Source organism: Oncorhynchus mykiss, chromosome 6 (genome assembly GCF_013265735.2).
Source record: "Oncorhynchus mykiss isolate Arlee chromosome 6, USDA_OmykA_1.1, whole genome shotgun sequence".
In the NCBI taxonomy this organism is placed as follows: Eukaryota; Metazoa; Chordata; class Actinopteri; order Salmoniformes; family Salmonidae; genus Oncorhynchus; species Oncorhynchus mykiss.
Window position 1 is genome coordinate 61,156,777 of NC_048570.1, and position 14,963 is coordinate 61,171,739.

Genomic DNA, 14,963 nt, shown 5'->3' on the forward strand with positions numbered 1-14,963 from the left:
TAATCAGTGTTTTCCTGATAATTGCTATCTACACAGGACCTTCTAATCAGCAGGTTTTCCTTGGGTGGAGTTTTGGCTTGCCTGGTGACATCACCAGTGATATATGTTCATAGACCAATAGCAAAGAGAGTTCCAAACCTTGCTGCCAATAACAGCTAGTTTTCAAGTTACATATCCCTCAGGTTAGGCCCCGCTGCTCTGGTGCATTGATCCCCCCAACACAATCCTAACTGGGGGTTGCCCTTTCCTGCAGTCAGTGACCAAACTCTTTGACCTCATGGGTGGAATGTTATTCATATTTTTGATAATTTCATAATTAATGACAATTCAGTGTTTCTATGTCGAACTGTTTTGTTATATTTCAGTCTTCACTGAACAAAAATAAAAATGCTACATGTAAAGTGTTGGTCCCATGTTTCAAGAGTTAAAACAAAAATCCCAGAAATGTTCCATATGCTCAAAAAGCTTATTTCTCTCAAATGTTGTGCACAAATTTGTTAACATCCCTGTCAGTGAGCATTTCTCCTTTGACAAGATAATCCATCCACCTGACAGGTGTGGCATATCAAGAAGATGATTAAACAGCATGATCATTACACAGGTGCACCTTGTGCTGAGGACAATAAAAGGCCACTTTATAATGTGCAGTTTTGTCACACAACACAATGCCACAGATGTCTCAAGATTTGGGGGGCGCCGAGGAGTATATCTGTCTGTAATAAAGCAATTCTTTGAGGAAAAACACATTTTGATTGGCTGGGCCTGGCTCCCCAGTGGGTGGGCCTGACTCCCAAGGGGGTGGCCCCTGCCCAGTCATGTGAAATCCATAGATTAGGGCCTAATGAATTTGATTGATTTTCTTTTATGCGTTTATATTTTGTTCAATATACATAAAGGGTAAAATTGGGATGCAAACTCAACATTGAATACATGTCAACTCTATATGTGACATGGTACAGGTGTCTTCTTTTTTTTAATCCTATAACCATGTGTGTGAGGTCTATACTTTTTTTCAAAGTAGATTTGTTTAAGACTACCAAGAATAACTCTGTGTGACCCTGATTTAGCCCACTGCAGTAAAAGGTTAATGCACTGCTTTAGTGCCCTTCCCTGCCTCACTCTGATTACTCCCAGACAATCCTAGCAAAATACTTGCACATAAATGTTTACTTTGCTAATGGAAAACTATGACAGTAAGTTACTTACATTTTTAAGCAGAAATGATTTGTTATTGAGATAAAAAAAAATGCTTGCACTGGACAGTTAACATGTAATATAATTCAGTCATGGTTTTGTGTTTTTAAATATTTGTAGTTTAATTCCAGCATAGTAATGGAAGACTTGGGTGGCATTAACAAACTTGCTAGAGTACTTACTGAACTATCAATCGTATAAACAAAGCATGATAGGCTACATTCTTTTTGTAAAATATCATTAAAATAGATTATTAAATGGCACAGGAAATACTGAGGATTCCAAGCAAAGGGACCATGACTCTATAATTTGTTTGAGTTTCTTAGTATTTAAAATGGCTTTGTCTGGACCATTTCATTTCATTTGCGGCCTCAAGATTCACAATGACAGAATGATGTCATCACACGCTCTGTAGAACGGACAGTCCATAGTCAGCCAAGCAGATCGCCACATCTGTTAAAAACAGAATCGCTCATAATGTTTCCTTATATTCAAAATGAATGGGTTAATTACACTTGTGAGCTGGCCCAGCAGCCTTGTCATGAGTCTTGGGCACACAGCTGTAAGTCTGCTAGCTAAATCATGCACTAAATATGTCACCTAGAATTAGACCCAGTGGGGCAGGCAGGTTTTTCACAGTCCAAGTGTAGAGGCCTCGCAACTGACAGACACAGTGGACACAGGGAAAATACCAATGGTAGGATGTTAATGGTAGGGAGGTGGGGAAGATACAGGAAACCAAGTGCAGCTCTGCATCTTGAACTTAGATTGGACATTTACCTCACCCATGAATAACGCAAGTGTATTTCATAAGATGTCAAAGTTGAGTACAGATGTATTTCATTTCCTTCCTCATCAGTTTTTTATGCTAATGATTGATGACTCAGTAATAGTTCTGTGGCCTAATACTGTAGATCAATATGCTGAAAATGTTCCACATCACATCAACCAAACCATTTTAACTATGATTGGCACGGCCATCAGATGCATGAAAAACCAACTTGGAACATTCATGGATGTCAAATGACATCAATTCATGCATGTGCAGAAATGGCAACAATGTTGTTCATAGGTGACTCTAGTATAGTCAGTTCAAGCGAGGAATGTTATATCAGTTCAGAAAGTCATTTGACTCATATTTCTCCACAACAAACAACAAATATGTTACACAAGTGTGACATACATTGGGGCAAAAAAGTATTTAGTCAGCCACCAATTGTGCAAGTTCTCCCACTTAAAAAGATGAGAGAGGCCTGTAATTTTCATCATAGGTACACTTCAACTATGACAGACAAATGAGAAAAAAAATCCAGAAAATCACATTGTAGGATTTTTAATGAATTTATTAGCAAATTATGGTGGAAAATAAATATTTGGTCACCTACAAACAAGCAAGATTTCTGGCTCTCACAGACCTTCTTTAAGAGGCTCCTCTGTCATCCACTTGTTACCTGTATTAATGGCACCTGTTTGAACTTGTTATCAGTATAAAAGACACCTGTCCACAACCTCAAACAGTCACACTCCAAACTCCACTATGGCCAAGACCAAAGAGCTGTCAAAGGACACCAGAAACAAAATTGTAGACCTGCAACAGGCTGGGAAGACTGAATCTGCAATAGGTAAGCAGCTTGGTTTGAAGAAATCAACTGTGGAAGCAATTATTAGGAAATGGAAGACATACAAGACCACTGATAATCTCCCTCGATCTGGGGCTCCACGCAAGATCTCACCCCGTGGGGTCAAAATGATCACAAGAAGAACGGTGAGCAAAAATCCCAGAACCACACGGGGGGACCTAGTGAATGACCTGCAGAGAGCTGGGACCAAAGTAACAAAGCCTACCATCAGTAACACACTATGCCCCCAGGGACTCAAATCCTGCAGTGTCAGACGTGTCCCCCGGCTTAAGCCAGTACATGTCCAGGCCCGTCTGAAGTTTGCTAGAGAGCATTTGGGTGATCCAGAAGAAGATTGGGAGAATGTCATATGGTCAGATTAAACCAAAATAGAACTTTTTGGTAAAAACTCAACTCGTCGTGTTTGGAGGACAAATAATGCTGAGTTGCCTCCAAAGAACACCATACCTACTGTGAAGCATGGGGGTGGAGACATAATGCTTTGGGGCTGTTTTTCTGCAAAGGGACCAGGACGACTGATCCGTGTAAAGGAAAGAATGAATGGGGCCATGTATCGTGAGATTTTGAGTGAAAACCTCCTTCCATCAGCAAGGGCATTGAAGATGAAACATGGCTGGGTCTTTCAGCATGACAATGATCCTAAACACACCGCCTGTGCAATGAAGGATTGGCTTCGTAAGAAGCATTTCAAGGTCCTGGAGTGGCCTAGCCAGGCTCCAGATCTCAACCCCATAGAAAATCTTTGGAAGGTGTTGAAAGTCCGTGTTGCCCAGCAACAGCCCCAAAACATCACTGCTCTAGTGGAGATCTGCATGGAGGAATGGGCCAAAATACCAGCAACAGTGTGTGAAAACCTTGTGAAGACTTACAGAAAACGTTTGACCTCTGTCATTGCCAACAAAGGGTATATAACAAAGTATTGAGATAAACTTTTGTTATTGACCAAATACTTATGTTCCACCATAATTTGCAAATAAATTCATTAAAAATCCTACAATGTGATTTTCTGGATTTCTTTTTCTCAATTTGTCTGTCATAGTTGAAGTGTACCTATGATGAAAATTACAGTCCTCTCTCATCTTTTAAAGTGGGAGAACTTGCACAATTGATGGCTGACTAAATACTTTTTTGCCCCACTGTATACAGTAATGAAACAAACATCCAAGAACAGTCCATAAAATAGCAGCTAACTATATTGAACAAAATACAATTCTAAATGTTCATTTCTGGACAACATTTTGTATTTTTTTTGACAAATCCATATCAGGTGATTGGCCTCTCATGTTTTTCATTAGAATTAATACAGAGTTGGGATATATATTTTTGCACCCGGCAGGAAATAAAACTCTTAAATGTTATGTTCCTCATTACATTGTAAGTGGGTTAGCATATTCATTTGCAGCTGAAATAGCGTATACATAGTAGCGTCCTCCTCACTGATTAGTATGTCATCAACAAGCAGTTTGTACTTACATGTAAAAGGAAAAGTCCTACTTCTCTGGAGGTTTAGTCATAAATTATACACCAAAAATGTTCTAAATCTCGACACTCCCTTGCTGTTTTCTTTGTCATCCAAATTGTTGAAAAATAACAAAATGATTCACTAATTAAGACAAAATGTATTAAAATGAAGATATTTTTTCTCTAAAGACATACAGTAGCCTATGTATAAATGTGGCGACAAAACATCACATGATTTCACAAAACTGTGAGAGAATAACAAATGTGTGTTGTATTCAGGGCATGCTAAAGGTGGGTGGCAAAACAAGAAACGAGGTAGAGAAAGTGCTGGACTAAAATGGATTGTTCATTGTTACAGAAACTTCGCACCTGAGTAATTAATGTGAGTATTAATGTGAGTAATTAATGTGAGTATTACATCTTTCCACTGAACGCAACAATTTGTCGGACATAACTCATATTGCACCTCAATGTGACATTTTATCTTTGGATCGCTCCATTTCGCACCTAGTAATAGGAGCGCCCATCAGTATTCACACATCGCCTGAATGCTCATTACAGCAACCCTGCCCCTCTGAAGCACTGAGACTTGCAGTCTACATCCCAGGCTCCACTTTCATAGTCTCCATCCCCATGACAGATCAGTGTTGTGTACGGGCGGCTTTCATCTCCCTCTGTATTATTACCTAGTTTTAATAGTTCCATCATATGGACACCTTTATATATAGTATATAATATATGGTCAGCTACAGGCCACACAAAGAAAGACAACAGAGGTTAAATTAAGATAAAGTGCTTGACTGTAGTTAGCATTTCTGTAGTAACTTCGAAATAGGTGCAAAGTCACATGTGGATAACTATTTTTCTAGTCTGGTCAATGTCCCTTCCACTGTGTCAACTCTGGAACCTCTCACAGAGTTTAATGGCCACTATGGCAAGGTATTTTTAGGACTGTCAGCTGAGATAGTTTCAGATGCCGCTTATGATCAGATCCCGTAAATGTGTAACATTGGTGTCCCTTCCCGTGGAAGAAAACTATCAATAGCTGACTTTGCTTGACTGGGTTAAAACCTGCCAGTAGTTGACCTCTGATGCCCTTAATGTATGGTAATCATTGTGTTTGTTCTAGGAAAGCAATGAATATCTCAACCTGCTTTAAGTAGAGTTGTATTGAATGCTTGAATGACCTGTGTCAACAAGATGATGGAAGCCACACAGAGGAGTGATCCCCTGTCTCTCCCCAGAATGTTGGGTTCACAGGCGGTCAATTTTTCTGACTTTGTAATATGCAATTGGATTTCCCCTTTGCAGATTAGAGTATGGATGACCCACCACTGAGACACTTTCGACATATTGACTTACTACATATGCAACAGCTGTCTTAGCAGGCCTGCTTGAGTGCGGATGTAGTCAATGTTGCCAGTTGTTGCAGTTATCATTGCGGTAGAAGGGCCAACCTTTACCGTGGGCCCACTTGAATACCTATTTAGTTTCCTCTAAGATGGTGGTTGCCCATGTGTATATACTGTGTGCACACCATGGGGGATAGAAATGTCATCAGTAATGTCCAAGAGCTCTGTAGATATGAATAAAGTATTGTTTTAGAAACGTCGTTTTGAATAGGATACATTCTTTCTGGAGCCTCACCAAGTGCGTCATACTCATTTCAGATTCATTGAACATTTGTAACATAATACTGTAGATCTAGTCCTAACCCTTGCCCTGACACTAAACCTTGGAATAATTACACAGTAATAACACTGTAATGTAAATGATGAACTCATATCTTTTTTAACATCTGTTTATTTTGACAGAGATAAGGGAATGCATATAGCAGCGACTGTCCTCATGTTCTCTCCTATAACATTGCTGTAGAAGCCAGACAGACTCATTGGTCAAGACAGCTATTGTATCAAATATATGGGTTTTTCTTTGGATTTATTTATTTGTTATTTGCAGAGCACAAAGTTCCAGTGTACGACATCAAAGACGTTGGGCTACAAAGCTATATTGCAATAGCCATTTTTACAGACTGGGTCTTACCACCTGCTTTTCTGAGTGTCCTTGATGTTGCAACAAAATGTCTTTCAGGCTCTCTTTAGCTATTTTTATTACCTCCATTTCTATTCTTTCATCCAATTCCCTCTTAGACACAAAGGGCCTTTGTAATATATATATATATTTTTTACAAAACCAAACTCTGGAAAGTGAGTGATCTTAGAAGCAGTAAGAAGATAAGCAATAAGATTGGGGAAAATATGGACTGCTTGAATCATCCAGACCCACGTTTTTATACTTCGCTTATGATAATTTTCAAAATGGATTTGTCTCTTCTTACCTTGGTCCAGATGTGATAAGCTGAATAATCTCTGTCCACCACAGATATTAGAAATTTACGGGATCTGATCATAGGCGGCATCTGAAATTATCTCAGCTGACAGAGTCCTACAAATACCTCACCATAGTGGCCATTAAACTCTGTGAGAGGTCCAGAGTTGACACAGTGGAAGGGACATTGACCAGACCAGAAAAAGAGTGGTCCACATGTGACTTTCCACCTATTTCGAAGTTACTACAGAAATGCTAACTACAGTCAAACACTTTATCTTAATTTAACCTGCGTTGTCTTTCCCAGGTCATAGACATATCTGATATTGGCAGAAAGCTTTCATTCTTGTTAATCTAACTGCACAGTAGCTATAAGAGTGAAAGAATACCATTCTATTGTTTGAGGAGAGTGCACAATTTTGAACATGAAAATATATTAATAAATTGATTACACACATTTGGGCAGTCTTGATACATCATTTGGAACATAAATGCAATGGTTCATTGGATCAGTCTAAAATGTTGCACATACACTGCTGTCATCTTGTGGCCAAAATCTAATTTGCACCTGGGCTGGATTAATACATTATGGTCTTTTGTCTTGCATTTCAAAGATGATGGTACAAAAAAAATACAAAATAACGTTTTTTTCTCCTTTGAATTATCTTTTACCAGATCTATTGTGTTATATTCTCCTACATTACTTTCACATTTCCACAAACTTCAAAGTGTTTCCTTTCTAATGGTACCAAGAATATTCATATTCTTGCTTCAGGAGCTACAGGCAGTTAGATTTGGGTATGTCATTTTAGGTGAAAATTGAAAAAAAGGAGTGGATCCCTAAGACTTGAGACTTACCCAATGTGGCTATTTCCATTGTAAATAAGTGCAATCGGAAAGTGAAAAGGATTGATAATTGCTATCCATTGCAATCCAAAGAATAGAAATGTCATCAAGTTACTTAAGGATCCAATATTTATAATTGTTTATATTTCTTTAACTATTTTACAGATAACTTAATTTCGGTCTTCATTTGGAGCAAGCTCTTTTGTCATGAATGTAGAGCCACAAAAGTGTTGTATAGTGGAGAAGGTTATTAAGGCTATCAACCATTTTAATTATCTACCTTAGGGCACAGGTACAGCTGAGTAATTTATTTGAGCTGGCAAGAATACCCTCCATCAAATCTCCACACACTAATAGAGAATACAGTGGTTTGAATTCAGATGTCAGACTGTTCACTAAACAACCTCATATTGTTTGATTGCCCCTCATGTAAAGATAGGGAAACATACTTAATAGCATGACCCATACTAGACCAAAAACAAATTATATATTTGTGGTATGTCTGTGAGATTTGTGGAAGCTTTGGTATCACAATAACCTTCTGTCACCCTGTCCCTTGTTAATTTCAGAGTTTTCAGTGACGTGGTTCAATGAGCAAACCTCTCCGCAGATTGACACATCGTGTGGGGGAGTGTGACGTTGAGAGATCACATCCCTGCGGGTTCTGAGGTGACGGGTCATAAATCCCTACAGACATGCAGAGAGAAAAAACACAAACCTGAAGGAGATTTCTGTTCATGCATAGAAAGCCGTTCTCCCTCACCACCAATGTCTCCCCTGGGGACTGGCTGCCAACTCACTGCATGCAAAGCAGTCTCTGCTGCAAATGGGTGTGGGTGAGAAGAACTTCGTGGTGCAGGATAAAAGACAGGGCCGACGTCCCCTGAATTCACCACCCTCCCTATCATCCAGATGATCCTGAATGCCAATTACCCTCAGTTCTGTGGGGAGTGTGCTGTCAGTCAGGATGTGTCTGCGTGTGACGGCACGGAGAGGCAGACGCCGTGACTCTGCCAACAGTGCACAGCACCGGAGTGTAAAGCTGCAATTTAATACACTGCTGGTGACCAACAATGGGACATTACAACCTGTAATACATTACACATCCTTCCATAAGCACTGCATCACAGTCTGGGGCAGACTTTGAATCTTTGTGTTATTCATCTTTGGTGCCCTCTATTTTCTTAAATCTCTACTGTATTTTTGAGGATATGATTACACTTCCTTAACCCCAATAGAACATATAGAAACAAAATGAATGTAAAGCCTGTTCCTACAATATGTGTCAATGTATGACTATTATTGACGGTAATAATCTTTTCTCTAATAAGTGTCTTTGTTTAAGTGAGAATGTTATGTATACAAACTACTGCACACGCACACACATATCTTATTCAGATAACTGGAAGCATACCTGTCAGTGTAGTGTACCTGACAGTAATGAGCAGTAGGTTTTTACACTACCAAACCAGCTGTGATTGTATCGACCATTGGGAAAAAGAGCAATACTACCGTGTAAATACTGCAATGTGGATTCGATTGAATAAAGCCCTCATTTAATTACATCAAGAAATGTCAAGGCAGCCTGAATCTATGGTCAGATTAGAAAGCTATACAAAGCATTGCAGTGACATTTCCAAAGGTGGACCTGCTTTTGATGGCCAATATCTTTTCCTCTCTCATCATTTTCTTCACTTTTTTTCAATGATTCAGACAGCATTTTGAATCTGGCTTTCTTGTGAGCAGATGCTGTTGAGATTTGTCTACATATTACCATCTTGTCTATTGCCATCCGGCTTATCCAGCTTTGATGGAATCGTTAAAAAGAAGATATGAGCAGAATATAGGCGTACCTGCCTTTGTCAGGCGCGGTTTTCTCATCAGATGTGAGCATGGCGATAAGAATCGGAGCAATGCCTGCAGGTCGTGTCACTCTATGCATAGCAATCCATGTCTGTGTGGCCGAAAGAAAAGCACTTTGAGAGTAAGGAGAGGGGAGGAAAAAAGGGTTAGTTTTCTCAGTAATAAATATGTATTGGGCTTTGACTCTCTTTTTCAGACACATTGTCATGACGTGACTATCTTTAAAGTGATAACTGCTATTAATCTAATAATTACCTACTACCTTTAATTATTACTCTATTAAACTAAGAATGAATGATGAAGTGATGAATCAGCGATACACAAATTAGCTTAATCATTTATTTACTAACTAACTAAATAATCACACATAAACACATACACACACTGTGCAGATTATTGATTACTAACATAATACAATGAAAACAGTCCCTAGTGGACTAACTCGATATGATGGCTTGTTACACAATGAACAGGGGTTGGAGAAAGATAAAAAGTGGGTGAGACAAAGAGGGTGGACTTATCGTACATACATTTGGAGACTATGCTCCCCGTACATATTAATATTTAGCACCTTAACAGGGTCTTACCATTTTCTGGTATTGTAGTTTTAACCATTTCAACGTGTGGACAACGTCCTCACATTCTCTGGTCTGTATTTAAATTCTCAGCGAGTCCTTTCAAGCACTCTCGCATGAAAGGCGGTTCCATCATGAACTCTGAACTCATTAGGGGCGTGGCTTAGTTAGTGTGCAACAGACATGGAAAACCATTATCTCATTAGAAGACTAAAATCAAACTTCTATCTTTTCACAAATAGTTTCATATTTAAATAATGTAAGTTTTACAACATTTAGATGTAATTTTGATATATACCGTGTGTAAGATCTTAAAGTTACAATGTTCCCGTTATAACGTCTTTCTGATAATATTAACGACATCACAAAATAGACATTCATTTCCCATATTACATCTGTCATCATTCCCAACATTCTTTCTGTTAAACATATTGTTTCAATGTCCGTTGTTTGATGTTGAAGTTTTGGTGGCACAGTCTCTCTCTACACACAGCACATTCCTTTGTTCAATACTGCATGGTAAGAGAGAGAAAGTTTATGACTTGCATTAAGTCATAAAACTGGCCCAACTCCCCCATCCTCTCTGGTGGGGGGGGGTCTGGCTATCTGTCAGCCCTGTGCCGGGCTGAACTGGTGCCTTTGATCCTCACCAAGGAGAGAGAGTCATGACAACATTCTAAGTGACAGTTAAAAGAACTGGATGGAAGTTTCTACATTTTCACTGCAACTCTTGTCCTTTATCATTTTGCAATGTAGGCAATGCTCAAAGGTGCACATGGCATGAAGGAAACACAGAAAAAAATCAGTGCGAGGTCTTTACCTCTGGACAGCCTCTGATCTAACAGTCTACATTGCTGCGTAGATGTTGGGTGGGCAGTTAGCGGCTATGGGTGCTTCATGGATGGAGCACGACTCCGAGCCAAATGGCGCCAAAGCCAGGAAATAAAGACAGGATTGATTACTTTGACTTTGACATACCTCCAGAGAAAGTGACTCTCTCCTTAGCGCAGAGAGCATCCAACTCCTCCTCTCACCATGACAGTCTGTTTGCAGCTGATTTACAGTAAAGGAATGTTAGATGTTGTCATGTAATAAGCTCTTTTACAGAGGAGCTGAAAACTGCAGGAGTTATTGATGATTAATTTTCTGAATGTAGGTTTTGTTTGCGAGTTGTTTTGTTTTGTTCATTGCTTTATCTTGCCCCCTGTCAGAACAGCACCCGGGTACATGATTGGAAATTGAACAAGTGTTATGTTGTATTATTTTGTGTCTGCTTTATAGTAACAAGAATATTTGATTTTGTACCGTTTGCCAGCCTGTGATGCACAACAGAGAAATGCAAGGACATTTCACCGAAAACGGGAACAAGACAAACCATGATTAAAAATAATCATCAACTAAATAACATGACATGACACACAACAACCGTCATCCATATTACCACAAATATCAGTCATGTTATAATACGAGCAAAGGCCAATCTGTCCCTGTGAACACAAAGGTCTGCAGCATTTTGTGAAAACAGTTTTCAGTAGCCCTATGTGCTGTGAGGCGGATGCTGCAGGCTATGCAGGCGGGGGGCCCTGTGTGTTTCAAACATGGCAGTGACACACACACAGGTTAATATGATAGTCCCATGCCTTATCTAATGTGACTAGGGGGCCTTTCTTGGCCATGGCACAAAGCCGCTTTGAAGCATCTGTCAATGCCCTCCCCTGGATAAATGTCATACGTGGAATATCTCAGGTGGCAGCTGGGCCACTGCAATGGTAGAGGCAGGCATCCAGAAAACAGCCGAAAGCATCACACTCCTACAGCGGCACATTTTAAATCTTTTTTTGACTGCTCTACACATGAACAAAACCAAAAGGGGTCTCTCAACAGTTTTAAAAACACATCAGGGTTATTGCTGCTTCATATCCAAAACCTATTTCCTCAGGAGACTGAAAAGATTTAGCATGGGTCCTCAGATCCTCAAAAGGTTCTACAGCTGCACCATCAAGAGCATCCTGACAGGTTGCATCACTGCCTGGTATGGCAACTGCTCGGCTTCCGACTGCAAGGCACTACAGAGGGTAGTGCGTATGGCCCAGTACATCACTGGGGCCAAGCTTCCTGCCATCCAGGACCTCTATACCAGCCGGTGTCAGAGGAAGGCCCTAAAAGACTCCAGCCACCCTAGTCATAGACTGTTCTCTCTGCTACCGCACGGCAAGCGGTACTGGATTGCGAAGTCTAGGTCCAGTAGGCTTCTAAACAGCTTCTACCCCAGGACATAAGACTCCTGAACATCTAATTAAATGACTACTCAGACTATTTGTATACCCCCCCACTCTTTTACTCCGCTGCTACTCTCTGTTATTATCTATGCACAGTCACATTAATTAACTCTATCTACATGTATGTACATGTACATATTACCTCAATTACCTCGACTAACCGGTGCCCCTGCACATTGACTATACCAGTACCCCCTATATATAGTCTCGCTATTGTTATTTTACTGATGCTCTTTAATTACTTGTTCCTTTTATTTCTTATTCTTATTTGTTATTGTTGGTTAGGGGCTTGTAAGTAAGCATTTCACTGTAAGGTTGTATTTGGTTGTATAAGGTTGTATACCTGTTTTATTTGGCACATGTGACTAATACAATTTAATTTGATTTGATTTGTATCCATTTTGGCTTTCACCAGGATTTCATTACTCTCTGTGAAGGCTGGCTATCCACAAAATGACAAATACTAGTCTCGGCCACTGCTTCTTTAAAACACGGTCATCCTCACCTCTGTGTCTCTATGCTCCTCACAGGCTATCTGTGGAATTGTGCTGTTATGTTCATATAATCTCTTTTTGGATGGAGAAGCTTCTTTACCTTCACTTTATACCAGCAATATGTGCCAAGCCTCCCATGGCATTGAAACTCACTGAGCCCCATGATCATTGTTCCTTTTTTTTACCTGCTGGTTGACTGGAGAGGGAAAATCCAGATCCTAATCTCTCACTGTCTTTCTGTTTGATAAAAGGATATTTTCCTTTGTACGGACAACATTCAATGGGAATCCTTTCAATCATGTCTCTCTTTCAGGACTGCATTCAGATTTCCTAAAGGAGTGCAGCATATGTTAGGAGCACTGAATCATAACATTGTTCAACCCATTATTCAGTGAATTGTGTTATTTTTCAACGACTATACAATATGTATTTAATGAAATCAAACTTGTTCATAAATGTCATTAATGTAAATAGTCTGGTAATGAATATGTTATGAATATACTGCAACCTTAATGGAAATGAAGGGCTCCTAATGGGAAATACCTGTAAGCTTTTGAATATCTGCCCTTCATTTTCCACAATAGTGCATGGTACACTATCATAGCATTCATTGCTAATTCAACTCTTTCACAGTCTCACCTCTTCAAAAACGGTGCCTTGAACCCACACAGTAAATTACATTTCTCTCCACATTATATAGACCTTTAAGGATGGAAACTGGAACTACTTATAAAACCTTTTGAGAGTCTATGAGCAAAAGAGGACGAGACGCGCAACTCAATATTCGGAAATGTACTGGTAATATGAAGTTTTACCTATTGGTGTGTTTACTACTGAAATAAACACCATATTAACACCAAATTGCACCCAACATGTAACAATATAGATCCTATCACTCTTGATTATAATTAATTAATTAATATAATACATTATTATATATGTCATTTATTATTTAATTTATTTAGCTAGACAAGTCAGTTAAGAACAAGTTCTTATTTACAATGACGGCCTGCCATGGCCAAACCCTAACCCAGACAACGCTGGGCCAATTGTACGCAGCCCTATGGGACTCCCAATCACGGCTGGTTGTGATAGAGCCTGGAATCGAACCAGGTTCTGTAGTGAGCCTCTAGCACTGAGTGCCTTAGATCCCTACGCCACTCGGGAGCAAAATTCCATGCATGTAACAGCCTTCTTACATGACACAATACAGACAAGAAAACAATACATTGAAAGACTCATAATATACCAGTATTAAAGTTTAAAAACTGTTTAGACAATTTGGGATTGTGAATATGACACTTTGGTTAATTGGATCTGTTATTTCTCTCCACTAACATCTCCAAATGTTAACTCTCGAGTAAAGATGACAAAAAAACATATTTTCTGAATATTTTAATTAGGACATTATTACAAAACTGCCAGCAAATTTCCAGGCTCCCTTTTCTCCTCTGTCAATGTTCTCATTGACATCCCTTTAGTAGGAGAGTGATGCAAAAACAAATAAGTTGGCTTGGAGAACGTAACAAACTGATAACACCTTGAGACAACAAACATCATACATTTTTTTCATTCAGCTAAACTTTTCTACACCTTTTGTTATCATGGATTCTGTCATCATTGTAATATAATAATGTATGTCATTTAGCGGAAGTGGAGTCTATGTCTAATTAGCATAGACATTTATTCACAGTTTTATTCGTCAAAATCTGTGTGTTTCAGCTAGAGACTTCCGGGTTTTTACATGGGCTTCGGCTCAGTCTCACACACTTCACAGGACTCACCAGAAGGTCATCTGGTTATTGTGTGGTTCCTTTTTTTTGGAAAAGGAACCAGGGTTACACATGGAACACTTTATTTGTTATGCTTTCCTATATCTCGAAGGTACAGGTAAGACACTTCAAACTATACTTCCTTTTGATTTATTTTTGGTGTACCTTTTCCATGTATTCAATTCGTTTCTATGGGCTAATGGCACTAAGGCCAAATTCAATGTTTGATCAAATAAGTTGTACATATTTTTTAATACTTACAGGGGTCCTAGAATTCTAAATCAAAAAGCTAAATAGGTCCATCTAGATATCACCATATAAGGGCTTAGACCTACAGGAGTAACTTAGAGTCATGCTTGCATACAATTGTTTACATATGATTGGTCCCGGGAATAAAACCCACTACCCTGGCATTGAAGCGCCATTCTCTACCAACTAAGCTACATTAAGCCTGTTAGGTCCCAGCAGTACTTCCCGACAGACAAAACAGTAAGATTATAACTCCAATGGA